At 46.2% G+C, this 25,473-nt stretch overlaps 1 long non-coding RNA gene across 7 annotated transcripts in view; it reads right to left on the bottom strand.

The window, feature by feature from the left end:
• Positions 1 to 25,473, bottom strand: part of LOC132219748 (uncharacterized) — an 801,764-nt gene that overhangs the window by 555,486 nt on the left and 220,805 nt on the right. For 2 of the 7 annotated variants that reach the window (XR_009449597.1, XR_009449595.1), the window contains exon 5: positions 6,121 to 6,483. The exons of the other annotated variants lie outside the window; for them this stretch is intronic. This is a non-coding gene — a long non-coding RNA (uncharacterized LOC132219748). The remainder of the gene's footprint in view (positions 1 to 6,120; positions 6,484 to 25,473) is intronic. 7 annotated transcript variants of the gene reach the window in all.

Genomic DNA, 25,473 nt, shown 5'->3' with positions numbered 1-25,473 from the left:
AATCAATTTAGTAGACGGTGGGGAGTTGGAGGATAGTGGAGGAGTCACTACTGACTGTTAGGAGAGGATGGTCAGAAAAATCTAGTCTGAACGGGAGCCCTTGGGCAAGTCCTTTCCCTTCTCTGATTCCAGCTCTTCCAAATCCCGCTTCACAAGGGGTAGGATAATATGATTTCCATTAACCCTGCATCCTTGCCGCCCAGGGGTCTATGTGGAAGCCGTGGCCTGTGGCTTTGGAAACGTGATGTGCGACACTGCCCCACAAACCATGTCTGATTAAATGCTCTACCAGCCAGCGCAGCTTAAGTCCTCCAGGCACCAGAAGAGAGGGGCGCATTGGGGCTGGAGCCACCAGGAAGGCTTCCTAAAAGATTTCCTTCCTCCTCCCAAGACCTTGAATTTCAGATGAAGTTGGTGACATTCAGTGGGGAGGAAAAGCATCTTTTTTGGTTTTCATCACTCCCAGTCCGATTGTCAGGACTACAGTAGGGGCTTGCCCCTTACCTGCTCCCAAAGGACCACTGAGCCAAAGCCCCTGGCTCTTCTAGACCTCACTGCTCTCTGAGCCTTGCTTGGCACATTGCCTTTCTTTTCTCGTCTAGTTAGGAATAGACAACGATACACTTCCCATCTGGACCTTCCTTAAACCATCCACCCGAAAGGCTGGTCTCAGGTTCCAGGATCTGGGCAGCGTGCTTGGCCAGAGGCCCCGCCACGGTGCATGGAACAGGCCCACATGACTTCCCTGGCTCTCGCTATGAGTGCTCTCCCTGAGAAAGCTACTGGGAAAGTCATTTTTGGTTTCAGTTCGTCCCTTTTTCTTTTCCACTTGGTCGCCCAGGGTGACATCTACCCTGAGAGCTTCTCCCCCGGGGACCATCCGCGTTAGCACAGCTTGCTTGTCTGGGTGCAGATGTTCTCAGCCCCCAGTGCTTCCTTTCCCCAGAAGAGGTCACTCCTTGATTAAGAAAACTAGTAGTTTTACCCCAACCTCCGGCCCCCCGCTGCCATTCAATAAAAATTTCTTCTCCTAGTGAATAGCCAAAGCCCAAATGGCCATTTAATCTTTACTAATGTTTTCACCATTGATTTTATCATCATTGTTATTCTGAAAAAATACTCATTGCCCTGTGTGGTGATTATCACATCAGTCTTTGCAGAGATCTCAGCATGACAATCATTTTACTTCCTCCTCAAACTGACACTCTTGCTGCAACTGAAGGACAAAGACATGAACTGGCTTACATCAAGATTATCAACTGCATGCCCGGCTGGTGTAGCTCAGTGGTTGAGTGTCTACCTAAGAACCAGGAGGTCAAGGTTCAATTCTAAGTCATGGCACATGCCCAGGTTGTGGGCTCAATCCCCAGTAGGGGGTGTGCAGGAGGTAGCCAACTGATGCTTCTCTCTCATCATTGATGTTTCTATCCCTCTCTCCCTCTCCCCTCCTCTCTGAAATCAATTAAACATATTTAAAAAAAAAACTATCAACAGCAAAGGTTAGCAGAAACCTTTGGTGTTGAGGCCTATTCCTGATGACAAGTATTGAAAGAAAAGGCATAAATCAGGGTTTAATTGGCTGGGCCACCTTTCTAAAGCAGGAGTGAAAGGCTGGAACATAGCAGTCATTCAAGGTGAGAGGCACCATCCTGTAAAGACGGACAGGTAATCAGGGAGGTGATTTGAAAGCCAGTGGCTGGGCTAGCGGGTAGCTTAACATTCTTTTCATCTCCAAGATTCCCAGAAAGTAAACAATGGCAACCAAGCTACAAAGACAATGGCAGCAGAAAAGCCTACCTAATCATCATGGGATGGAATCAAAGATCAGGCCATGCACCCATGCACCGTTGATTCTTTGTCATTGAATAAAGTGCCTGAGGTACTTAATATGTCATTCTGAGTTTTTGCTTTCAAGTAACATGTGGATAAAAAGAATGGGAGGAAAGAGGGCAGGTGAGTGATTAACAGAGGCTCACAGCAACCAGAGATTTAGAAAACCAGAACCATTACAGTCTAGGTGATTAAAGAGGGGCAAGTTCAACGATGATCTTGGAGAAAAAGGGAGAATGGAGTTGAATACCACTATCAAAGCTGCCTTAGTTGTGAATGAATTGCAAGTGACCACTTAGCCTTGGAACATACGCTCCCAGAAACAAAAGTCATATAACCAAGACCTTAAATCTGAGAATTACCCTTCACTCATCAAAGTCCAGCAGGTGCTAGGGAGACCACACCCAAGCCAGTACACACCAGAATGACAGAAAGCTACATTCTCATCAAACAAGATCTTACCACTGGGAACAAGTCTCATAGCTTCAACGATTTGGTTTCTTGGCAAGAGCCAAAAAATGCTGAGTTCCCCTCCCTGGAAATGGCAGACACCTGGGAGAAGTCATAGGCGGGGTGGGCCATATGCTCAGCACTCTTCTGCATGACACAGGACTTACCGAAGTGGTGACAGAGATTTCATAAAAGCTTTAAAAGCCACAGTCGCCTTCATAAAGACCAGCTGTTGCCATCAGCTCTATAATAAAGGCTCAACAGAAAGGTTGGGCCGGATTCCTTTCTGTGTTTCCCAGGTCTTAGAAATCCCCAATAAGTTATCCTTCCTCATTACTCTTTACTCAGATCCATAGAGTTCCACGAACATGCAGAGAATGATCCGTAGTTAGCCTCCAACAAAACTAGGGACTTCTTAGAAAGTATTGCCTGAAAATTGTGCTGGAGTTTTAAGCCACAATAGCTGGTTATGCCCCATGAAAAGCTCATAGGTCGACACCTTTTCACCTGTTGCCCCCCCGCCCCCGGCCCCATCTATCTTTTCTCCACTCCCCTGCCAACACCACCATTTAGCCTCATTCCCTAAGAAAAAATGGCTTCTTTCTGAAACCAGAATCCAGTGTCATTGGGAGGTATGAAGACTGATAGGTAGAACAGCCCAACAGTATGGAGCAGAACCTTGGGACACATGGAGCAAGTCAAGGGTATGTGGGACACTGCTCCCCTTAACCCTGAAGCCCCAGGGAAGTTGGTCCCTTTGAGCAGATTCTCCTCTCTGCCCTGTATCCTTTCTTATGTGTGTCAAGAAGTTTAAAAAATAGGAAGTATGGTCGTAGATTTTTGGAGAGACTTGGTAAAGCCTTTTGGAAGGACAACTAGGCAGTACTTATCAAAAGCCTTACAAAAGGCATGTCCTTTAAATTAGAAAGACCAGTACTAGTGACTTATTTCATGCTCACAATTTGGTGTATCTATGTTCATCACAGAGTTGTTTTTAATGAGGAAACATTAGAAACAGCCTATAGGTCTACAAATGGGGATTTGGTTAAGGACATTCTGATATATTCACATTATGTAATACTTAGCAGCCATTCAAAATGGTTTAAAAATATTTCATTGATCTGACAGGAAGTTTATGATATATTATTAAGTGCTAAAAAAAGATTTCAAAATAATAGTTGGGATAGAATTGCATTTTTTGTTTAAATATATAACAAATTATAACAGTTATATACTCATAAATTTACCTATTACGAATATGATAAAAATTTGTGGAGTGATGGGATTGGAAGAGCTTGGGTGTAAAATTCCTGCGGTGGTGATGTTACTGCCCGAAGTTTTGGCATTTTTGACATGAGGTAATTCTAAGGCCCTGAGCACAGAAAGAAGGTCTTTTCTGAAGTGAGAGATCCTTCCTGCTGTCAGTCCTCAGGAAAAAGGTGTGTCTCAGAAATTAAGCATTAAAAAGAGAGATTCCCTTGTTGGGTCTTTTGTCCTCAAAAGTATATGAGACTCATAACCCTTGAGAGTGAAATAGTCAAGGTATTCTCAAAGCTTAATTCTGAGTCATTTTGTTTGTGCAATCCCTTAGGAAGTTGCAAAATCTTTTGTCCTTTTGATCTGTTCTGGGGAGCCAATAATAATGACAGTAATAACTGCCGTCTATGGGGTTGGGCTCTGCGGATCCATTTTCTCCAGGCCCCCCCACCAGCTGCGTGTGAAATGGAAGGGCACAGCCCTGTGTTGCAGGAAGGAATAGCTCACATTTCTGAGCATGACACTGAGCCGGACCCTCTCCTCGGGCCTCTGCACAGATTCTCATCTGCTCCTCTCCACAGCCTTTAACATAATGACATCACCTCCACTGCACCATTGAAGACACTGACGAGGGGCAACAGAGAGACCAGTGACTTCCCCAAGGCCACTCAGCTTGTTCGTGGTGGACACAGAATTCAGTTTCAGGTTGTTTAGTCCTAGAAGTTCTGACTACTAAGCTCTACTGCCAAACCCCAGAAACATGAGAAGGTGGTTAATCCACATTCAGATTTATGCAAAATCAGGAAGCAGAGTAACACCAGCATGAAGGTGGCAGAGAGAGGGAAGGGGAAGCCAGCTTCCCCGAATGGGAAGATGGATGCCGGTACTGCTGGCTTGGCCCCCACTACCCTGCTGCCCCCAGGACTCTCCATCCAACTTGAACTTGGACAACCTGCTTTCCATTTATTAACAGAGGCCGTTCTTTAATAAGCCTGGATCTGCCTGTGAGATGTGTCCATTTGGTCCATCTCATACCCCTTGCTAATCCAGGAACAGTGAGGTACTGAGTTATAAGGCTAAGGTGCTTCCAACCTAATAGTAAACTTACCAAGAAACTGTAAATTGCCTGGCTGGTGGTTCTCAGTGGTTGAGCATCCACCTATGAACCAGGAGGTCATGGCTAGATTCCCGGTCAGGCACATGCCCGGGCTGAGGGCTCCATTCCCAGTGTGGGGCCTGCAGGAGGCAGCCGATCAATAATTCTCTTTCATCATTATCTCTCTCTCTCTCTCTCTCTCTCTCTCTCTCTCTCTCTCTCTCCCCCCCCCCCCTCTCTCCCTCTCCCTTCCCTTCTGAAATCAATTTAAAACTATCTATGTATTTTAAAAGAAACTGTAAATGATGGGCCATGGCAAACACATGATCAGGAAGGAGGGTGCTCTCGGCTCTGTGGGGGAGAGGAAGGCCATGCCAAGCACAGCCTGTGGACATCTGCATTTCTGTCACCGGCTGGCAGGCCTCATTCCCAACATGGTTTTCGGTGCCCTCCACGGGACTTCATGCCACTGATCTACGAGAAGGAAGTGCGTCGCCTTGCCGGTGGAGCAAGCTAAGACATCTCTACGACCACAGACAGACATTCCCTGCAGCCATCCTCAGCCCGTCTCCCTGTCCATCAGAGCAGTGACAACAGCCGAAGTGGCTGTCGGGAATCAAATGAGCCTGGACCATGGGCTGCGGCTGCCTTGAGACCCAGCACAATATAAGAGTTCTACCTCTCGCTTTACACTTCGCCTCTTCCGAAAGCTTCTCCAGCCAGATATCAAACATACACCCACATGCCCCACTCACGCACACTCAAGCACATACCCTCACACATGTGCACGGACTCTCCCAAAGCAAATATTATGTTACAATGCTTGAGGGCAGTGACCTGAGGGTCTACTGAACTTGAACTACCGCAGCAGCAATTTTCCTTTCAAGCCAACATCAGATCCGACACTGATGGCCCAGATGCTGCGTCACGCTGAGTAAGGATTTCATGTGGCCTGCGTCAAATTGAGCCCAGCACGCGACTAATCCACAATCAGGCTCCTGTCACTCTTATATCCCTCTTAGAATCGTGTCAGGAACTAATGTCCTGTCATTCAGCTTCAGTGGGCAATCACTGGGACTTCCTCCGATAAAGAAGGGAAGCAGGGAGCCCGCAGCTGACCTCCCCGGGGCTGTGAGGGGTCTCAGGCCCAGGAACTACCTTCCCCAGGATAAATATGTCTGAAGTTGCCTAACTTCCCCGCCTGATCTAATTAGTAAACACCTTCAAAGGGATCAGGCTGACTTTTGAGACAAAGTCTGCCACACGCAGCAGAGGCGAGCAAATAAATATTGAAAGGGCACATCTGTGTAGGTGGAGCGGGGAGGGGAAAACAGATTAGAATCAGAGAGGAGTTAATGTTGGGAGTTCTGTTGTGCAACTGTCCTTGCCCTTGCCCCTCACCCCTTCTCCAGGGCTTCTGGGGACCTGGCCCCCTAGACACCCAACCACCCAGTCTCCAGAAAGAACTACCCAAGACCTGGACTCACCCTGACCAGAGCCCTGGTCACTGGATGCTATGCTGGTTTTGGATGTCAGAAGTGAACGAGATCTAGCTAATGGAGCAGAACAGTGCCATCGAGTGTCCATGCAGGTGGCTGCTAATGGTGTTGCTGTTTTAATCCATCCAATGCTGGCACTTCAGGCATGACCAGCAGTTCTCCACTGCACCTCTGCAGAGACCAGCCCTTCTACAGCTTGTCCTGACTCTTCATGCTTTTTCAGTGGCTGGTACAGCAACTAATGAGACCTCCCGGTCATACTAAGGCTTCAGAGGAATCCAAGTCCATGGTGCAATGCAGTGCCGATGAACTATATCAGTTCCACCGCCACGGTTAACACTCCAGGAGGACCTACGACAGAAGCATTGTCGTCACTGGATTGAAACCACCAAAGCCAAACTTGGAGCTGAAGTTCAGTTCTCTGGAGTAGACCAGATGGGTAGACCGATATAAGCTTCTTTAATACATTTGACTGCACATGATGAATATGTCTAAATATTACTTTTCTCATTTCACAGAGGAAGCTGAGATCTAAGTACATCCGATGGGCCACATATACTCCAGTCTGTTTTGTTTTGTGTTTGTTGTTTACTGATTTGGTTATGGTTTTTCTGCTATACCATGTATATGATTATTCACTCAGCAAAAACTGTAAAATACTTGAAGGCAAGAATCTTGTCTGTCTTCTTTCTACTGTATTCACAATGCACAGCTGAGAACTGGATCCATATTCACTCATTCGTTCATTCATTCATCCATTCACTCAATAGATAGTTATCATACATTAGGGATACAACAATAAGACCAAAAAGTTACCTGTTACCATGAAGTTTACATTTTAGCTGAGAGAGACAATCAATCAACAAAGAAGTATATTAATGAAGGAAGTAAGAAAGGGAGGAAAGAAGGAAGGAAGGAAGAGGAGAGGGAGGAAATAAGTAAATTACCAAAACCTCATGAATGTCCCACAGAGAACTGGGATTGAAGATGTAATGAAGAGAGGCAAGGTGGCACCATGGATTCAGCATTCAGGACAGGATTCTTGAAGGAGGTGACCTTTACACTGAGACCGGAATGACAAGGAGGACTCCATAGAAGATCAAAGGGAAGAGACGGCAGTCAAGGAGACTAGGCAAGCCCTGCAGTGAGAATGAGCTTTAAGGGTTCAAAGAGCTGAGGAAAGGCCAGTGTGGCTTGAGCAGGACAGTGAGTGAGGGGGAATTACACAAGATGATGTCATTGGAGTAGGTAGGAGCCAGGTGACACAGGGTTTTGTAAGCCAGGGTTAGACTCATTCATCAAATATTTGTTGATTGAATAAATGCACAGGCCTTGAAACACTGTGAGGATGTAAGTACCAATTGCCATTCAGGAGTTGACAGTTGCGTCAGAAAGATGAAAGAAATCTACATCTACTCACTCAAGAAATGTTTACTGAAGCCCCAGTGTGTACCAGGCACTGCGGTAGATAAGAGGGACGTCAGGGTGAGTAAGCCACACTCCGTGCCTTCAACCAGCTCGCAATTTTAAGGAGAGATGAGCACAGTACAGAGCAGTGAGGAAATACTATGTGAGCAATTGGAAAACATCTGTCTCAGTCTGAAAAAAGTCAAGGAAAAAGTTAAGACAGCATGCAAATTAAAACAAAAAGTCAAGGAAAAAGCTAAGACAGCCAAGATGAAAGAGTTCAGAGATCGGTTGGACCCTGCAGGCTGAAAAGGTCAGGGAAAATTTGCAGAGAATATTGGACTTGAGCAGGATCTTCAGGAATGAATGGAACTTGGAGATAAGAAGGAGGGGTTCCTCGCTAAATAATAAACTCACACAGGTTTAAATCAAAGGTCAAAATCCAAGTGGGGTATTCAAATCTCCTGACAGCCTCCACTCTTCCCAACCAGCACCTTCTCTGCACACATACCTACCCCTCCATGCTCATCCCCTCTTTGGGCTAAAACACAACTGAAATGACCTCCTAACCATTCCCACATTGCTTAGCATCCTACTCACTCCGAAATGAAAGTGTGCCCTCCCCCTTCTAAGTAAGAAGACCATGTATAGCTTCCTGATGGTTCAATATCCCATGAAGAGAGTCCTAATTATACCATATGTTTCATCTTGGGACAGTTCTTTTCCTCGGCAAAAAGATCCCTCCTTAAATGCAATGGAAGTTTGCTTCCTTGATACAGCTGTTCATTGATCCTAATTTTAATCTCTAAAGTATTTTGGTCAAATAGGATTGGGTCTGAATCAATACCAAAACCCTCAGAGCATATAACAATAAGCATTGATTTCTCACTCATGACCCTATGGGCTGCTGAAAAGGCTCTGTTGCCTGCTGCAGGGTGGTGGGCATGGCTGTCCTCTGCTTTTCTCTCATCCTCCTTTGGGACCAGGCCAACTGGGACATGCTTATTATGGTGATGTTATTATGGTGATGGCAGAAATACAGGAGAGTAAGTCCACTATAGGCACTCTGTAACTTCTGCCTACATTTCATTGGTCAAACCAAGTCACAGATCCAAGTCCAATGTCAAAAATAAAAGTATTCAAGAGGAGAGTACACTCTGCCCATCATGGCAGAAATAGAGACAATGATATGCAAATTGCAGCCAATCATTTAATTCACCATAGAAGTTACAAAGAATTCATCCCACTTCTCCCACTATTGTCAAATCTCATAAAGTAGAGCTTGTGCCCCTATAAACATTCTTACTTTCCAAGTTAAGTTTCCTTAACTTCTTATCCACCTTCTCCTTGCTCTGATTTGACACATTCTAGTTTGTTAACATTTCTAGCTAATTTTGTCAATCAGATGTGGTCATGGCATTGTCTTCCAATGGGGATTTGCCAGTACAGGAAAGTGGGTGCATCTGTTAGAATTTGGTGCCCAATAAGCACTCTAAAAGTGAGCTTATGATTCTGTGGGTAGGCCATGCAATTTCTCTAGTCTGGGCTGGGCTTTGGGGCTCATTTGTGTATCTGCAATCAATCAGATGGCAAATGGGCGAGATGTTGGTTGGTATAGGATGGCCTTAGCTAGGATACCTGGGTCTCTCACCACATGGTCTGTATTCTTCCAGAAGGCTAGCCAGGATTATTTACATGTTGGTATGGGGATCAAAGATCCAAGAATGGAGACTGCATGCTTGAGGAATAGATTCAAATGGCACAAATCCCTTCTACCACATTCTATTGAGCAAAGCAAATTACAGGGCCAACCCAAAAGCAAAAAGCAGGAAAATAAACTCTACCAAATATGCGAAAACATTGCTGTGTGTCTATGGCAGCCCTCACAGTGCCGGGCACACAGCTGGTCATTGGTTGCCACGTAAAGTCACGCAAAAATGAATCTACACTCAATGCAACACAATTCCAATGAGATAAATCAATGGTCCATGCATTTTTTCCCAGTTAAGTCTTTTTATTTAAGATTAAATATGCTCAGCTGGTGTTACTCCGTGGTTGAGTGTCAACCCATGAACCAGGAAGTCACTGGTTTGATTCCCAGTCAGGGCACATGCATGAGTTGTGGGCTCAGTCCCTGATGGAAAGTATGCAGGAGGCAACTGACTGATATTTCTCTCTCATTTATGTTTCTATCTCTCCCTTCCTCTCACTCTAAAATCAATTTTAAATATATATATATATATATATATATATATATATATATATATATAATTTTTTTAAAAAAAGATTAAATACTACATGAAAATCCAACGTGGAAACCAGATGAACATGGAAATACTTTTGCTAGAAGAGGAGACATTCCTGAAGTTCTTCCTCCTACTCAACTTCTCCAATCCCCATCTCCCCTAAGGTATCTCAGGCCTCCTTGGAGGCCATGGAACAAAATTTAAAAACCATTGAGTGAAGCCAACATCTTCCAAACTTTGTGAAAAGGGATCCTCCATAAGCAATGCATTTCACAGGGTGACTCAGAGGACAACAGCCTGAGAAAACGGAGATAACTGTTTCTCAACACGACCTCACCTTCAGTGTGATACACTCTGTTTTCTATTTTTTTTTTTTATTTTGAAATGTTGGTCATGAACTACTAAGTTGATTTTATAACCCACTACACAGGTCATTCCCCACAGTTGGAGACCAATGGACTGGATGACCTTTTGGAGAAATATTTCAACATTAAAACTATTGACCTATGGTTCCATGTCTTCCATATCCTCGATTTCCATTATTTATTCTCAGGAATGAGGAGAGTCTGGGGATGGGCACCACCAAAAAGAGTAGAAGTTAAGTTCTAGATAAGCCATAAGGATGTTCCCAGAAAAATGGAGACCACATGACCTTGTGGACACTAACAAAATCAGTAGAGACTTATAAGAGTTCGCTAGAGAGTCTGACCACCTAAGTTAAATTGTGCCAATTACAGCCTGAATTACTTGGAACTTATTACTTAAACTATGAATACCTCAATAATTATCTCTTCTGATATTTAGGTCTAATATTAATATCTACCCTGCCAGGTTATTAATAGCATCAAATAAGATAGTATATGATGGGCTTAGCACAGCCAGGAACAGTGTCAGGATCCTCTAAAAATAATAAGGAAGTAGATGGATTTTTCTCCGCAAAGTAGTGAGCTCAATAATAAGACAAGAGAAGGATTGCTGTCTCTGGCCTCTGCCCCTATTTTACTACTCAGAGGGATGGATCTGAGTTCAAATTTTTGTTCTGCCATTAAAGAGTTGTAGTCTTAACAGTGGTCTTGGATGACTCAGACTTTCTGAGCCTCAAGATTCTCAACTGAGTAATGGAAATAACAAAACCTTCCTATAAGGTTAGTTGAAATAATAAAGGTAAAACAGCTGGCACAGTGTCTGCTGCATAGCAAATGCTCAATAAAAAGGAAAGACCCAGAGAGAGAAAGAGATCCTGATAACATCCAGCCAAAAAAAAAATCAAAGTGCTTTGAAAGCAACTGTTCATATTTTGAAAATAACTGAAAAACATTCAAGTTGTGTAACAAACAGCCACCCACAGCCAAATCACACTGGTTATCTCAGCTATGATTTAGTCATCTAAAATCAGAGCCCTACCAAGAAGTTCCAATAACATGAAGTCACAAAATTCATCACTCTTTGCTGTGTGTGTGTGTGTGTGTGTGTGTGTGTGTGTGTGTGTGTGTGTTGCATCTGCTTGGCTGAGCAAACACAACTTCTTCTTGGTGCCACAAAATTGGTTGGGGTTTCATAATAATTAAGGCAAGTCTCCACCATCAAGAAATCTATATAATCAATCAGTATCTCAACCTCACTCCCCTTTTTACTGAGCACTTACTATGTGCCAGGTATTTTTACAGACATCACTTCACCTAATACTCCGGGCAACCTGAGCACACAGGGTTTTTTTGTTTTGTTTGTTTTTGTAATATATTTTTATTGATTTCAGAGAGGAAGGAAGAGGGAGAGAGAGACAGAAACATCAATGATGAGAGAGAATCATTGATCAGCTGCCTCCTGCCAGCCCCACACTGGGGATCGAGCCCACAACCCAGGCATGTGCCCTGACTGGGAATCAAACCGTGACCTCCCGGTTCATAGGTCGACGCTCACCACTGAGCCATGCTGGCTGGGCCACACAGCGTTTTTAATTCCCATTTTACAGTTGAGAATCCTGAAGCCATGTAACTGTTAAGAGGCAGAGCAAGAATGTGAATCCAGACCTCTCTCTCAAAGCTAAAGTCCTCTGACACTTCCCAATCCTACTCCCACAGATAAGTAATAGATGTAGACAAAGATCAACAGATAGAACATGACATACCAACTGCCTAGCCCCTTTATGTGTATATCTTAGTGGGGTGGGGTAGGGGTTAAGAACAAGGACTTCAGACTTGGCCAGACCTCGCCTCAAATTCTTGCTCTACCACTAATAACTCGAACATTCAAGAGACAGAGATGATCAGATGGATATGTGATATAAAGTTTTGTAAATGCATGCACACACAAACACCACCCCCCACCACAGACTCAGCACTGAGAGGCACCTTAGAGAACATCCAATCCAATCTCCTCACTTGGCCAAGGAGAGAGCCAGCACTGGTGACCATGAGAGAATCGGGGTGCTCCTGCCTGAGGTCCCACCGGCAAAGAGAACAGTCACCATTCAAACAAGGGGCATCAGAATCCCCCCCTGCCCAGTGCGCTATCTAGAGCCCCACCCCAGCCCAGCTCTCTGTACAAATGTGTGCAACTTTTCCCGTGGTTACTCCCCAAATCAGAGGAAGTGCCCGGCCCTGATAAGGCAGATTCTGCAGAAGAAAGCCCACCGCCTTCGGAGATTTTTGTCTGTCTGCTCATTCGCAGAGGTCACGAGAAGGGCAGGGGAATTCTCTCAGGACGTGACTCCTGGGTCTCCACACCCAAGAATGCAGGAAGGTTTAAACAAATCAGACCTCCGGCAAGAATTCAGGCAGGCTCCCCCAGCCATCAGCTGTTCCGTTGCTAAGAGACTGGAGTGGGTGGGAAAGGCCAATAGCCATATTTTTCCAACTTATCTGCACAGTTATGCCTTTGCCCCCCCCACCACCACCACCCCCCGAGGGGTTGGGCTTTCTTAAGAACAGGATATAACAAGCAGGCCCGTGGAGAGAGTGAGAGTACATTTTTTTCAAGAAATGAACCGAGTTTTTCCTGGACATGAGTGTCATCCAGCAGAGAGCTGGCTGCTGCCGATTTCGGATCTGATGCAATGTTGGGGAAAGAGCCGCTGAGTACACATGACTCAACAAAATATTCAGATTTGCATCCCTATCTCTTGGGGAGATGCACTTATCAGCACCAACAAGTGCCATGGTGTTGGTAAAAGTGTCGGGCTGCTTGGTCATCGGAGAATTTAAAAGGAATTTTAAAAACCAGCAAGGGCTGTGGGGAGGTGAGCATTTGAATCACTCCGGGACTTTCCTTTTCGGTTGCATTCCAATCGGACAGACCTAAGCCTGGCAGAGCCCTGCCATTGCTCAATGTCAAAAACATTCGCCTGGAATGTGAGACATGTGAACTTGGACACCCCCTGCAGCTTCCCTGTGTGGCCCCGCTTGCTGCATCACTATAAACACAAACCTCCCTCCCCGCCCCCGAGAAGGTCCTGAGAGTAGAGGCAGAGCCGGCTGGGGCTGGGGGAGCAGGGAGGTGGCACATTGCACAGGAAGGAAGGCGGGGACACAGAAGTGAGCATTCCTCCCCCAAGGTCTTTGTACAGATTCACAATCCACTCTGATGAGCAGAGCAGAGATGGAAATGAGCCCTTGGGAACAGACTGGTGGATTATTTTTTTTTGCCTTTAGAAGAAAGCAAGAATGTGAATTAACTTCCTCCTTCTCTGGGTTTGTACCTGGCAGTTTGAGGCAGAAACACACACACACACACACCTGCTACAATCGCTTATTTCCTAAGAACTCAAAGAGTGGATATCTAACTGCCTGTTCTGTCCTCTGCCAGAGACCCCTCCCACCTTGGCTTAAATAGTCCAGGTAGCAGTCCTTGCCACATTAGTATAAATGAGAACACAACTCAGTATACCCCAAAAGCCCATTGAGAACTTGCAGCATGTCCCATAGCTCAATGCCCCAGACAGTAAAGACCTAATGGCTGGCAGACCTTTTCGGGGTGAGGGGGTAACCATATACAAATCACACCACCCCCTTTTCCACCTCCAAAGCTGGCACAGAAGGAAGGCAGGCATCACAGGCAATGTGCCATCCACCGCAGAGAATGGAGGAGTTGAGTGCAGGGTACCATGCACAAAAACCAGGATACGCAGGTTCGAGAGAACAAAACACTTAACCTAAATCGGACAGGCGGAGGTTAGGAACTTGATGGCTTTGTCCGATTGAACTTCCACAACAGCCAAGGAGGTACCTACAATGCCTTTTCAGATGTACAGTCTGTAGGACACAGGAGTCAAAACAGCCTGGGAAGCCCCTACTCCAAGGAAGGTGACACTTGCTGCTGAAAGAATAATGATCCCTCAGGCCAGCTGTCACAGATGGTGCAATCCTTCACACAGGACAGCAATTAGCTGAAATAACGCCAAACCCTTGTCACCCTCCATTCCTAATTGCCCATCTGGACTGGCAGATTTGTTTACCAAAAAGGCACTTGGAGTAGCAAGTAAAAGGGCTGCTCAGAGAAGACTCTAGAATGCAACTGAGTGTGTCTTTTTGGAAAACGGGAAGGTGGACAAGAGATCCTAGGCAGGCTGAGTTCAGAATTGAGCTTATTGCCCTTTTAACCCCTGGAGCTGGGGAGGAGGAGGCGGAGGAAGGAGGGGTTAAGAGAGAGGATTGCAATACACCCACTTCAGGGCAGAGCCCATTGTTGTTTTGATGATGAACTGATTGTGTGACACAGACATTTTATTTATTAGCATCCTGGACATCGGCCTCCTTGTTCCTCCTTCTTAGGCTGATAAAACTTGTGCAACCCCCTGCGAGTCATTTCTCTCTCATGCGACAAAGGGCTGCACCAAGGGGTGGCGTTCCAGGCCATGGCTGTGATTTCTCTAACGGCATTCATAAGTTATCTGTCACAAGACAGGCTTTGGTCATATTGGCATATCATCAATCGCTAAAGCAAAGTCACATTAATATCTAGATTCGTCCTTGGAGCAAGTAGTAAGGGACTGTGTTAAGCTCTTCCTTGCATTTTTGAGAACATGAATAATGCCATCTACTGTGAGTAGTTGCCCCTTAAATAGAAAGATGCTTTGTCATCGGTTGAAGATCGAGGTGATCACTGCCAAGTTCAACTTTAACACTGTTTACTGGGCCTTTAGGAAAATCACCAAAAGAAAATTGTCAGCGTTATGCTCTCGCCGCCCAGCACAGTGCAAGGCACATAGGTGTGGAATGATTCTGTGCTGGGTAAATCGGTGGCTCAGTGGAACTCAACTTTGATGGACTAAAAGGAGATCTTTCTCTCATGAGTGTTGGCGATTTTGCCCAAGAGGACCACCTGAACCTGTCAATCACTAGGGGCCGTGACCTCTTGTCCCCTACTCCTGGATTTCCTATGTGGATCCATGCTGCTTCCCTTTTGTGAAATGCCTTTCCCCTACACTTGCCTGGAAAACTCCTATTCCTACTGTGAAACCCTTCTCAAATATCTACTCTGCTAAAAGCCTTTCCCTGCTGCAGCTCTAAGGACAACTGGTCACTTCCTCTTTTGCGTCCACTCTGATACATGGCACATAGCACAATGCCTAGCAAATAGTATCATTTTGATTGATGAGCAAATGAATGAATAAATGGTCACTAAGAATACAACTGGAGTCAATGAGCCTATAGCAATGAGGTGCCTACTAAGTATAAAGCACTGTCCTCTGCCTTTAGTTAGAATCACATGCCACATACATGTCTTAGGGGGCTGGCTGGGGAAGAATCTATAAAATGAAAATCCGTGTAGCTTTTGTGGTACCAATCCCAAAGCGTTTGAATTGAACCCAAATAACGTTCTATAAAACTAAGGAGCCAGCCCTAGCCCGTTTTGCTCAGTGGATAGAGCATCAGCCTGCAGACTTAAGGGTCCCAGATTTGATTCTGGTCAAGGAAACGTACTTCGGTTGCAGGCCCGATCCCGGGCCCTGGTCAGGACCCGTGTGGGAGGCAGCCAATCGATGTGTCTCTATCACATCAATGTTTCTGTCTCTCCTCCTCCCTTCAATCTCTCTAAAGATCAATGGAAAAAATAGCCTCAGGTGAGGATTAACAAAAAATAAAAATAAATAAAACTAAACAGTCAAAAGGAGCAGTAATGCCAATATCACCCCTTAAATATTAACCAGCCATCTCTGAAGGACTCCCATCCACTCTCTAAAAAATAAGGGAAGCAGAAGCAGCCGCCTTCCTCCTTTGGGGATAGACTATGTTTTAAAATAAGGTTGGTCATTTGCACAAGTGCCTTTGACTCATACAATTTGTCACCCAGACACATGTTTCCGCCTGGGCCTGTCCCTTTTCCCCCTGGAAGAGGAAGAATCGTTCTAACCCACAGGGCCACAACTTCAGGAGAAAGATCTGGCCTAGGGTGACATCCTCCAAAACAGAAGCTCAGGGACTTGAGTTGGAAGCTGCAGGCATGTGGAAAAGCTAAAATGTCAAGAGGTTTCTCAACGACTTCAAACTCAGTGGCATCTAGAGTCCTAACGCCCACTCTGGGCAGAAGAGCTGGGCAGAAACCACAAAGATAGTGGAGCCCATTCTTCTCCTGTGGACCAAGCATTTTATTTTCCTCATGAAAGTCACGTGAACACTGAAGTCACAGCACATCCATGGCCTTGGTGAGGAAGGCTCTCTGTCTGACCATGCAGGTTTCAGATCCCTCGTGAAATGTCTTGGAAGGGATACAGGGAACATTCCACTGTGGTTATCTCTGGAGATATGAATGGGATTGGAGGGTAATGAAAAGGAATTTTTACTATTTTTTCTATAAGCTCCTGGATAGTTTGATTTTTTTCCCACCACAAACACATTAATTATAAAATTTTAAGCCTGGCCAGTGTTGCTCAGTGGTTAAATGTCAACCTATAAACAAACTAGGTCACAATTGGATTCCCAGTCAGGGCACATGTCCAGGTTGTGGGCTCGATCCCCAGAGTGGGGTGTGTAGGAGGCAGCCGATCAATGATTCTCTTTCATGATTGATGTTTCTATCTCTCTCTACCTCTCCCTTCCTCTTTGAAATCAATAAATATATGTATTTAACATTTTTAAATAATAAATGTGTTAAAAATGAAGATATAAAATGGGGTGGGCCACTTTGGCTCCCAAAGCTCTCTCTGTCCCCGGCAGCACCAAGAAGCTGGACTATGTGATTTTCCCACTGCCGTCACGGAGCCTCTGGGTCCAGATTCTCTGTCCATTAACATTCACCCAATCACACCAGAGGGAAGGGGGTGCTCCCAGGGGAGTGAGGATGCAACTAAACACTGGTCCCAGGGCTGGGTTGAGCCTTTTGGTTGCATGATCTCATTCTGAACTTCCTAAAACCTCCAACTAATAAATACTATAGCTGCATGCGGAGGATGAGAAAATGAAGTTCAGAGAATTTATTCAGGTTCACACAGCGGGTGAGAGACAAAGCACGGATTTGAACTCAAATCCGCCAGGCATCCTGGCGCCTGCTCTCGAACCTGTGCTTCGCACTCCGTTCCAATGACGGCTGTCCTTCAGCTTCCACCAGGAGTCCTGGCCAATGACGTCCTCACCAGACCCGTCCTGGCCGCTCCACTTCCCCACTCTCACATCAGCAAAGTCACTAATTTGAGTGAGGAAAATGCAAAACTCATGCATTTTACTACCCCTGGGGCTCCGGAGGTGAAAAGCGTGTGATTGACAACTTCTCACTGGCAAATGACCAGGCATATTCTTGGACTTCCTCAAGTCAATGGTGTGATTTGAATGCTCAGGTTTCTCCTCCACCTGTCTGCTCCATAATAAGTTCCCTCAAGTCCAAAAAAAAGAAAGCACAGCTTAGGGCATTGAGAAGACACGACCGGTATGAAAATGTCGGGGGGTTTTAGTCAAAGCGGGTCCAGAATGAGTCAGCAGGGAGATGTGGGTGACAGGAGGACAGGCTGTGACTTACAAACTTTGAAAGAACTGAAGTGACAAGAATGGGAAAAGTAACCCCCTGTCCTTTAGGTAGGACAGGACCAGCGCCCTTGTCTCTTGGAGTCTCAGTTTCCTCCTTTGTAGAATGGAGACTGTGAGGGAGAACATGCAAGTCAACTGCTTAGCAGAGAACCTGACATAGAGAGAGCTCTCCATCACTTTCTCAACAACACTCAGAGGAGGTATTATTCGGCCACCTATTGTACAAATTATGAAACTGAGGTGACAAAGCTCTCAAGTGGCAGAAAATAGACTAACACCAGGTCTGGCTGATTCTGAAGTCCATTTTCATAACCACTAAACTATTACTTCCTCCCCCAATAGAAAATTTAGAACAAGAAGAAAATCCCCCATCGTCTCCTGACCCAGAGATAAATACTTTTAAATACTTTTAAAACACTTTTAAATACTTTCAGTTTTTCTTCCCCGCAATTGAGGGCCATACATTACATTCTACCTTACAACCTGCTTTTGTATTTGCCAATACACCCTAACTATCTTTCCAGGTTAATAAACCCTTATTCCTCTAGACAGTCTTTTTTTAAAAATATATTTTTATTAATTTCAGAAAGGAGGGAAGAGGGAGAGATAGAAACATCAATGATGAGAGAGAATCATTGATCAGCTGCCTTCTGCACAATGCACACTGGACACTGAGCCTGCAACCAGAGCATATGGCCTGACCGGGAATTGAACTGTGACCTCTTGGTTCATAAGTTGACACCCAACCACTGAGCAACACCGGCTGGCCTAGACGTTCTTGATAGCAATTTAGTATTTGTTCATATGGATTATGGCTGTGCTTAATCTATTAACCAATCCCATGTCATTAAATATTTAAGTGGTTACTTTAAGTTTGTCACAAGTGTAATCAATGCCACTATGTAAGCATCCTTGTTCCTGAGTCTTTGTCTTAGTTCTTACCTGGTAGGAGGTACAGAAGCACTGGGGCCGGTTCTAGGATAGTGATTGAGTGGCTAATGAGACTGTCAGCCTCATTCCCTGAGAAAAGTATGGAGGGATGGACGGGGACCATCCTATCTAGAGAAGTGAGACTCCAGAGAGAGCAGTGGGGAGAGGACAGCTGCCTTCAGCAGCTGCAGAGGTACCTGTGGCGAAGTGACTGGACTCTCTCCAGTGGTCTTGAGCAAGCAGGACCACAGGGTAGCAGGCCTCCTCTAAACACGTAAAGCACTTTCCCACAGACTCAGCTGCCCAAGGACATACTAATTAGCCTGCCTCAAGAAAGGCAAGTCCCCCACCTTGTACAAAGCTCTGTTATATAACCACCTCCCCATTCTTCAGGGAGATTATAAAAGAACGCAATCAGTCCTAATATTAGGGTTGCCTAAATTTTTAAAATCTAAACTCTTATCTCTGACTTAGTGACTTGCAATTAAAGCAGAGCACCTTCCAAGTGATACATACATGACAAAGACCATCTTGCTTAATTCACAAAACAATAAATTAGGGATGGGTTGCAAGGAGATGAAAACAAACTTCTCTCCATTAACACAGTTGGTAAGTCCTGGGAATTCAATCTTAGATTTTCTTGATACCAAAATCCTTGCAGTCGGATACAGTGATTACAAACCTGGAGCCTAGAGGAAAACAGACTCGGGCTTAAGAAAATTCTTTCACTTGCTGGCTGAGTGACCATGGGCAAATGGTGCAGCCTCTCGGAAGCATGGGCTTCTCGGCCTTGGCAGCAGGATAATAATAGCAGCCACTTCTGAGCATGACGGGGAAGACTGAAGGAGGTGACTCGTGTAAAATGCTCAGCACAGAGCCCAGCACAGATTAAACTCAATAAATGTTGGGCAGCATTAGCTAGCTGGCATCTGCTGAAAGAAAGGTCTAGAAGGAAAGTATTAAGGTTTGTCGATGTTGTTCGGTAACGTATGACTTCTCCTAAAGAGAGCCCATCTGTGTTTATCCATGAAGACCTTTGAGCACCCCAGCTCCCAGAGATGAAGTCTAGAGCACTGACTCACACACTCTACTTAGTCATCTATTGCTGGGCCCTGGGTTAGGTGCCATGGCTAGAATGAATGAACAAGATAGTGGGGATACCTGGCCTAATGGAGCTCCCAGCTTCCTGGAGGAGAGAGATCCTAACCCGTGACGATAACCAATAGCAGAATCCCCCACTACAGGGGAAAAGCACGATGTTATTATAGAAGCACACTGCAGGGCACCCCACTTTGTCAAGGGGAGTGAGGGTACGCTTCACAAGTGGGTGCTATCTAAGCTGAACTCGCAGGAAGAGGATGTGGTGTCCAAAAGCAAGGTCCTGGGTGAGAGGGTGAGAGGTAAGTACAATTACACTTTACCTCGAGGGTGAAGAGGACCAGTACTTCAGGGTTTAAGCCAAGAAGTCATAGGAAGAGACTGGCATTCAGAGGGCTCATCTGGGTACATGAATGGATCAAGAGGAGCCGGCCTGGGTGCAGAAGCTTCTGGGAGATGATGGAAGTCCCAAATAAGAGTGACAATGGGCCCCAACCAGTTTGGCTCAGTGGATAGAGCGTCGGCCTGTGAACTGAAGGGTCCCAGGTTTGATTCCGGTCAAGGGCATGTACCTTGGTTGCGGGCACATCCCCAGTGGGGGGTGGGGGGGGGTGTGCAGGAGGCAGCTGATTGGTGTTTCTCTCTCATCGATGTTTCTAGCTCTCTATCGCTCTCCCTTCCTCTCTGTAAAAAATCAATAAAATATATATTTTTTAAAAAAAGAATGATAACGGGACACAGGAAGGGACTGGGTTGGGAAGACTTTGAGGAGCTAAATCTCCCAGCGTATCCATACTGAAAGCGACCCTGGCACATGGATTCTGTGTGGAGCCTCCCACTAGGATATGAAGAAGCCAAAGCAGGAAGGATTTGGTGTCAGACTCCCTTTTCCTTGCTCTTTGGTGGCACCTGCTTAAATCACAGTAACTCAGAGGACGCTCCTGGGGAGCAGAGTGCATCTTTCTAATTCTGGCCCAGAAGGTACAGCTGGGCACAGCCTTGGCCTCCAGTGGGCAGAGGGGAAGGAGAGAGGAGAGCTGGGAGAATTGGGCAAACCAGTTCTGAATAATAACAGGTCGCCTCTGCATAATAACAGCTTCTGGTTTACTGGGCACTTTCACAGACATTATCTCATTTGATTCTCACAGTAAATGGGGAGGTGGGGGGAGGCGGGAAGCAGGGCAATTAGCATTGGCCCTACCCTTTCAAATTCGAAGGCTTGTGGCCAGAGAGGTTAAGTGATCTGCCCAAGATTACAAAACCGGTGAGCCTCAGAGCTGGGAATGCCAATTTTATGACTCTAACTTCAGTGACTCGGCTCCCTCCCTTAGAGTTATTTTTTGGGGAGTGAGAGTGGTTCTTTCCGCCTCTGGAGAAGGATAACTAATGAACTTGTGCCCATGAACTCCAAACAACAGGCAAGCCAAGGACAGAAGTTCCCTGAGTGGACAGGGCACCAAACAGAGCAGTTTTGAATGCTGTGGGCAGAAGACATTGATAAGAAGAGAACATAATCTCAGCACATCCCAGGCTGAGATTGGTGTGGGCTAAGTGTACCGGAGGCGGGAAAATACGAGGCCCAATGGCACTGTGTTAGGGGAGGAAGGAAGAGAGGCCCCCAGACAAGAGTTGGGGGCTTCTGGGTGGGTGCATCCCTCGGCAGTCTGAAAGCCCAGCGAGATGTCAGGAAGCAAAAGCAAATTCCACGAACAGCACCCCCAACCCTGAGGGGGGCACTGAGGGGAAGTGCTCTTGTCATGTCACCAAAGAGTTGACATGAGGACTTGTGTTGGGACAACTCGGTGAAATCCACAGAGCAGAAACCAGCTCACGTGGCCCTGCCAGCCCTGGGCGCTGGCAGCTGACCACAAAGCTGTGAGAAGTTCCTGTTTCAGGAGCCGTGGAGCCATGTCCCTCCCACTCAAGGGAACCGCAGAAAGGAATTTTTCAAGGATGATCCGCAACAGCCAGGCAGGAGGGAAGGGCTTCCCAGGATTATGATGGAGACCCACATGAAGATGGCCCTGTCATCTGCATCCCGAAGTGGGGAGAGCCAGGACACAGGAACCTCAAGCCACAGGCATCCCTGGCACTTCCTGCACGCCCACGGTACCCCCCCCCCCCCAGTCCTTGCAAAACCCTTCACGCTTACCCCCATGCAGTCCTCACTGCAACTCTGCATTGTGTGGAGGAAACTGAGGCTCAGAGAGGAGAAGCAATCTGCTCAAGGTCACATCTCAAGTGAACTGCAGCACTGAGATTCACTGGGGGGTGGGGGGGGGCAGGGGGTGGGGAGGGGCGGGCTGGGAGGCCAGACCCATGCTCTTTCCACTCCCCACAAAGCCTGGGAGTTGGTGCTTGAAATAGCACGGCAGGGTGAGGAGAGGAAGGGGGCATGAAGCTGGTTGGAAATTGTGTCTTAAGCCGCCAACTGACTCACTCCCCTTAATAAGCATCTAATGACAGCTGAAGTGTCTATCTGGGGGGAGTGGGAATTTATAAAATAGAACTGCGAAGGGGAATCCAGAGTGGCAGTGATTGAGACATGAATCAACATGGTGACTTCCAGGTCAACGCAGTCCGGATGCAAGAGGAACAGCCAGTGCTATCTGACAAGTCGGGGAGCATGTCTCAGTGCCTGGTTTCCATCGCCTGCCTCATTTCAAACTGCTCCCCAAGATGCAACCTACTATGAGCAAGCCTCCCTCCAGGTCACAGAGACATGCGCCTCCATCTGCCTCGGTGTCTGCTACTGAAGTGGTCTCCACCAAGAAGGCTGTTTCTGTCTTCTCTGCCTTTCTCACTCTGACTTATCATTCAAAGCCAAATCCAAGTCCCTCTCCTGCCACTAGGCCTATCTGACCTAATCTGTTCACTTGTGGATTCACTGAACCTATTCACTATGATGACATCTGTTAAGCGTCTGCAATTCCTGCGCACTGGAAGACACAGGAATACGATGATAGAAGACTGTCCCTGCCCCCACTGCCTCGCAGGAAAGGGGAATCCATGGCAATAGAGTGCAATAGCAGTAAGAGCGTGGAGGGTGATTAATGTTTCAGAAGTGCTCAACTTCTCTGGGTTATGGAGGGGTGAGGAAGGCTTCCAGAAGGAGGTAGCATCCTAGACCTGTTTTGAATGATGGGCAAGATCAATGAAAAGTCATGTACCAGGAGTCAAGAGACTGGGTTTCAGTCTGCACTCTGCTTCTGTCTGTGCTGACCTTGAACAAGTCATCTCACCTCTTTAGATCTCAGGATGGGGTCGGACTGACACAGAAGCCAATATCTCCCTTGCCTGAGCTCTTATTTCCATATTGAACGACCATATAATTATTGCTCATCTTGCATCTTGTACCCCCAGCCCTCCTGTGCACACACCTAATGGGGTATCCTTGACTGAAAACCGTATCAAGTGCCTAGGTAACATTTATAGGAAATATAGTAAACCACAGGGATATAACCTGAAAAACCCAGAAAGAACAAACAACTCAGTTTCTTCAATAAACATACTGTGAAGAAGTGGGAGTTTTGTGAACTGAATTGTGCCCCCCCCCCTTACACACACACACACATCAAATTTTTATATTAAAGTCTTAACCCCCAGGACTTCACAATATGACTAAATTTGGAGATAACATCTTTTAAAAAATAAGTAAAAATAAGGCCAGTAGGATAGCCCCTGATCCAATATGACCCGGGTCCTTATAAGAAGAGGAGAATAGGATACAGACATGCAGGAGGCTCATGTGGAGAAGATGGCCATCTGACAAGCCAAGAAGGAGAAACTAACCTTGATCTTGGACTTCCTGCCTCCACAAATGTGAGAAAATAAATGTCTGTTGTTTGGATCATCTAGCCTGTGGTACTTTGTTACGGCAGCTCTGACAGACTAATACGATGAAAGGAAACCTAAGAGACATATCAACCAATGGCAATGGATGAATTGCATTTAAATAATGATTTAAACAAACAAACAAAAAAACTGAATCCCACACACACATTTGTTGAGCATATAGTAGATTCCAAACTAATATCTAAATGAATTCATTCACATTTATCCCAAATCTTGTGCTTTGAGCATTTCTCAACGCACCCTTTATGAAGCGGAAATCAGCCTCCAGGGATTCCCACCAACTAGTCTCTTGTCCCAATGTCTGGCATCAACTAGAAAAAAATCTTAACCTTTCTCTTATATTTGAATGCTTTATGTGAGGGAAGCTGTAATGTCCCGGGTATGTCTTCTCTGCCCTAAATAACTTTCTCCTTCACCTGTTCCTACATCACAGCCTCCAGACCCTCCCCAGTCTTCATGTTAAAAATGATGTCTTCCTTGACCATCAGGACATCTTCCCTACCCATCCAGGAAGTCCTCCCCACCCATCCAGGAAGTCTTCTCTGCCCACCCAGGAAGTCCTCCCGGCCCATCCAGGAAGTCCTCCCTGTCCATTTAGGAAGTCCTCCCTGTCCATCCAGGAAGTCCTCCCTGTCCATTTAGGAAGTCCTCCCTGTCCATTTAGGAAGTCCTCCCTGTCCATCCAGGAAGTCCTCCCGGCCCATCCAGGAAGTCCTCCCTGTCCATTTAGGAAGTCCTCCCTGTCCATTTAGGAAGTCCTCCCTGTCCATCCAGGAAGTCCTCCCTGTCCATTTAGGAAGTCCCCCCTGCCCATCCAGGAAATCCTCATTGACTACCCTTGTTAAAAACAGCACTCCCCAGGCTCTGCATTCTTCCTCCCTTTGCCTGGTATCAGTTCTTTTTTAAAATAACACATATGATACCTTTATATGCATCTTCCCCAACTGCCTGTCTGCACCCACCACACTGTAGGCTCCGCTCTATTATTCAAACGGGATGTTCTGGTTCCTATAACACATACCTTTTTTATTTCACCCATTCTCTGTTAAAGGACTTAGCATGGAGGCTAGAAAAAGGCAAAGCAAGTGCTGTCCGCTGCTGTCCTGCCCCTGCAGCACCCCTCACCCCTGCTCCCCCACCCCAGTTCGCCCAGGATGCAGCTGGACAGCCTGCAGCCCCCTGGCGGCATCTGCAGACAGCCAGGCCCACGGCAGCTGGGCCCGGAGACAGCAGGAGTCCGTGGGGACACATGCTTCGGGCAGACGCACACCACCAGGACGCAGCGACTTTCTCCGGGCTGATTGCTGCTTTGCATCCGCCCGTGTGTGTTTTGGCTTGAAAGCCTCTGTTTACAATCTGAGTCCAGGAAGGACAGGAATTCCACAAAAGGGATTCACAGAAGCTGGCCAGTGGCCTCCTCTTCTCGTTTTTTCCTTGTGCAATAGCAGTGCTAAGACATGAGAAGTCACCGGTTGGACTTCAAAGCTACGCAGACCCAATCCCTGTCCAGCTATCAACTTTGTTTCCCAAAAGTTGCGACTTTGGGCAAATGACATAACCTCACTAAGCCTCATATTTGTCATTTTGTTAAGATACAAACTCATCAGAGCCAGAACCACTCTATAAGGAGAGTTGCATGTGGAAGCCCATTGAAAACTGGATAGTATTCATTACATTTTCAAGTGATGCTCTGGTATATCCCAGTTCCGGCAGAGTCAGAGACTTCTCCTTGACGTCACTCTCTCTCTAAGACAACTGACCACTATTTTAACCATTCTAACTCTTCATATAGCAATAACCCACCCATTCTTCCCTCTCCCTTTGAGGGTCTCCGCAGCAGGACTGGT

This window comes from Myotis daubentonii, chromosome 17, assembly GCF_963259705.1.
Source record: "Myotis daubentonii chromosome 17, mMyoDau2.1, whole genome shotgun sequence".
Lineage (NCBI taxonomy): Eukaryota > Metazoa > Chordata > Mammalia > Chiroptera > Vespertilionidae > Myotis > Myotis daubentonii.
Note: the sequence above shows the minus strand (reverse complement) of the source record. Positions and strands in the feature narration are given on the sequence as shown.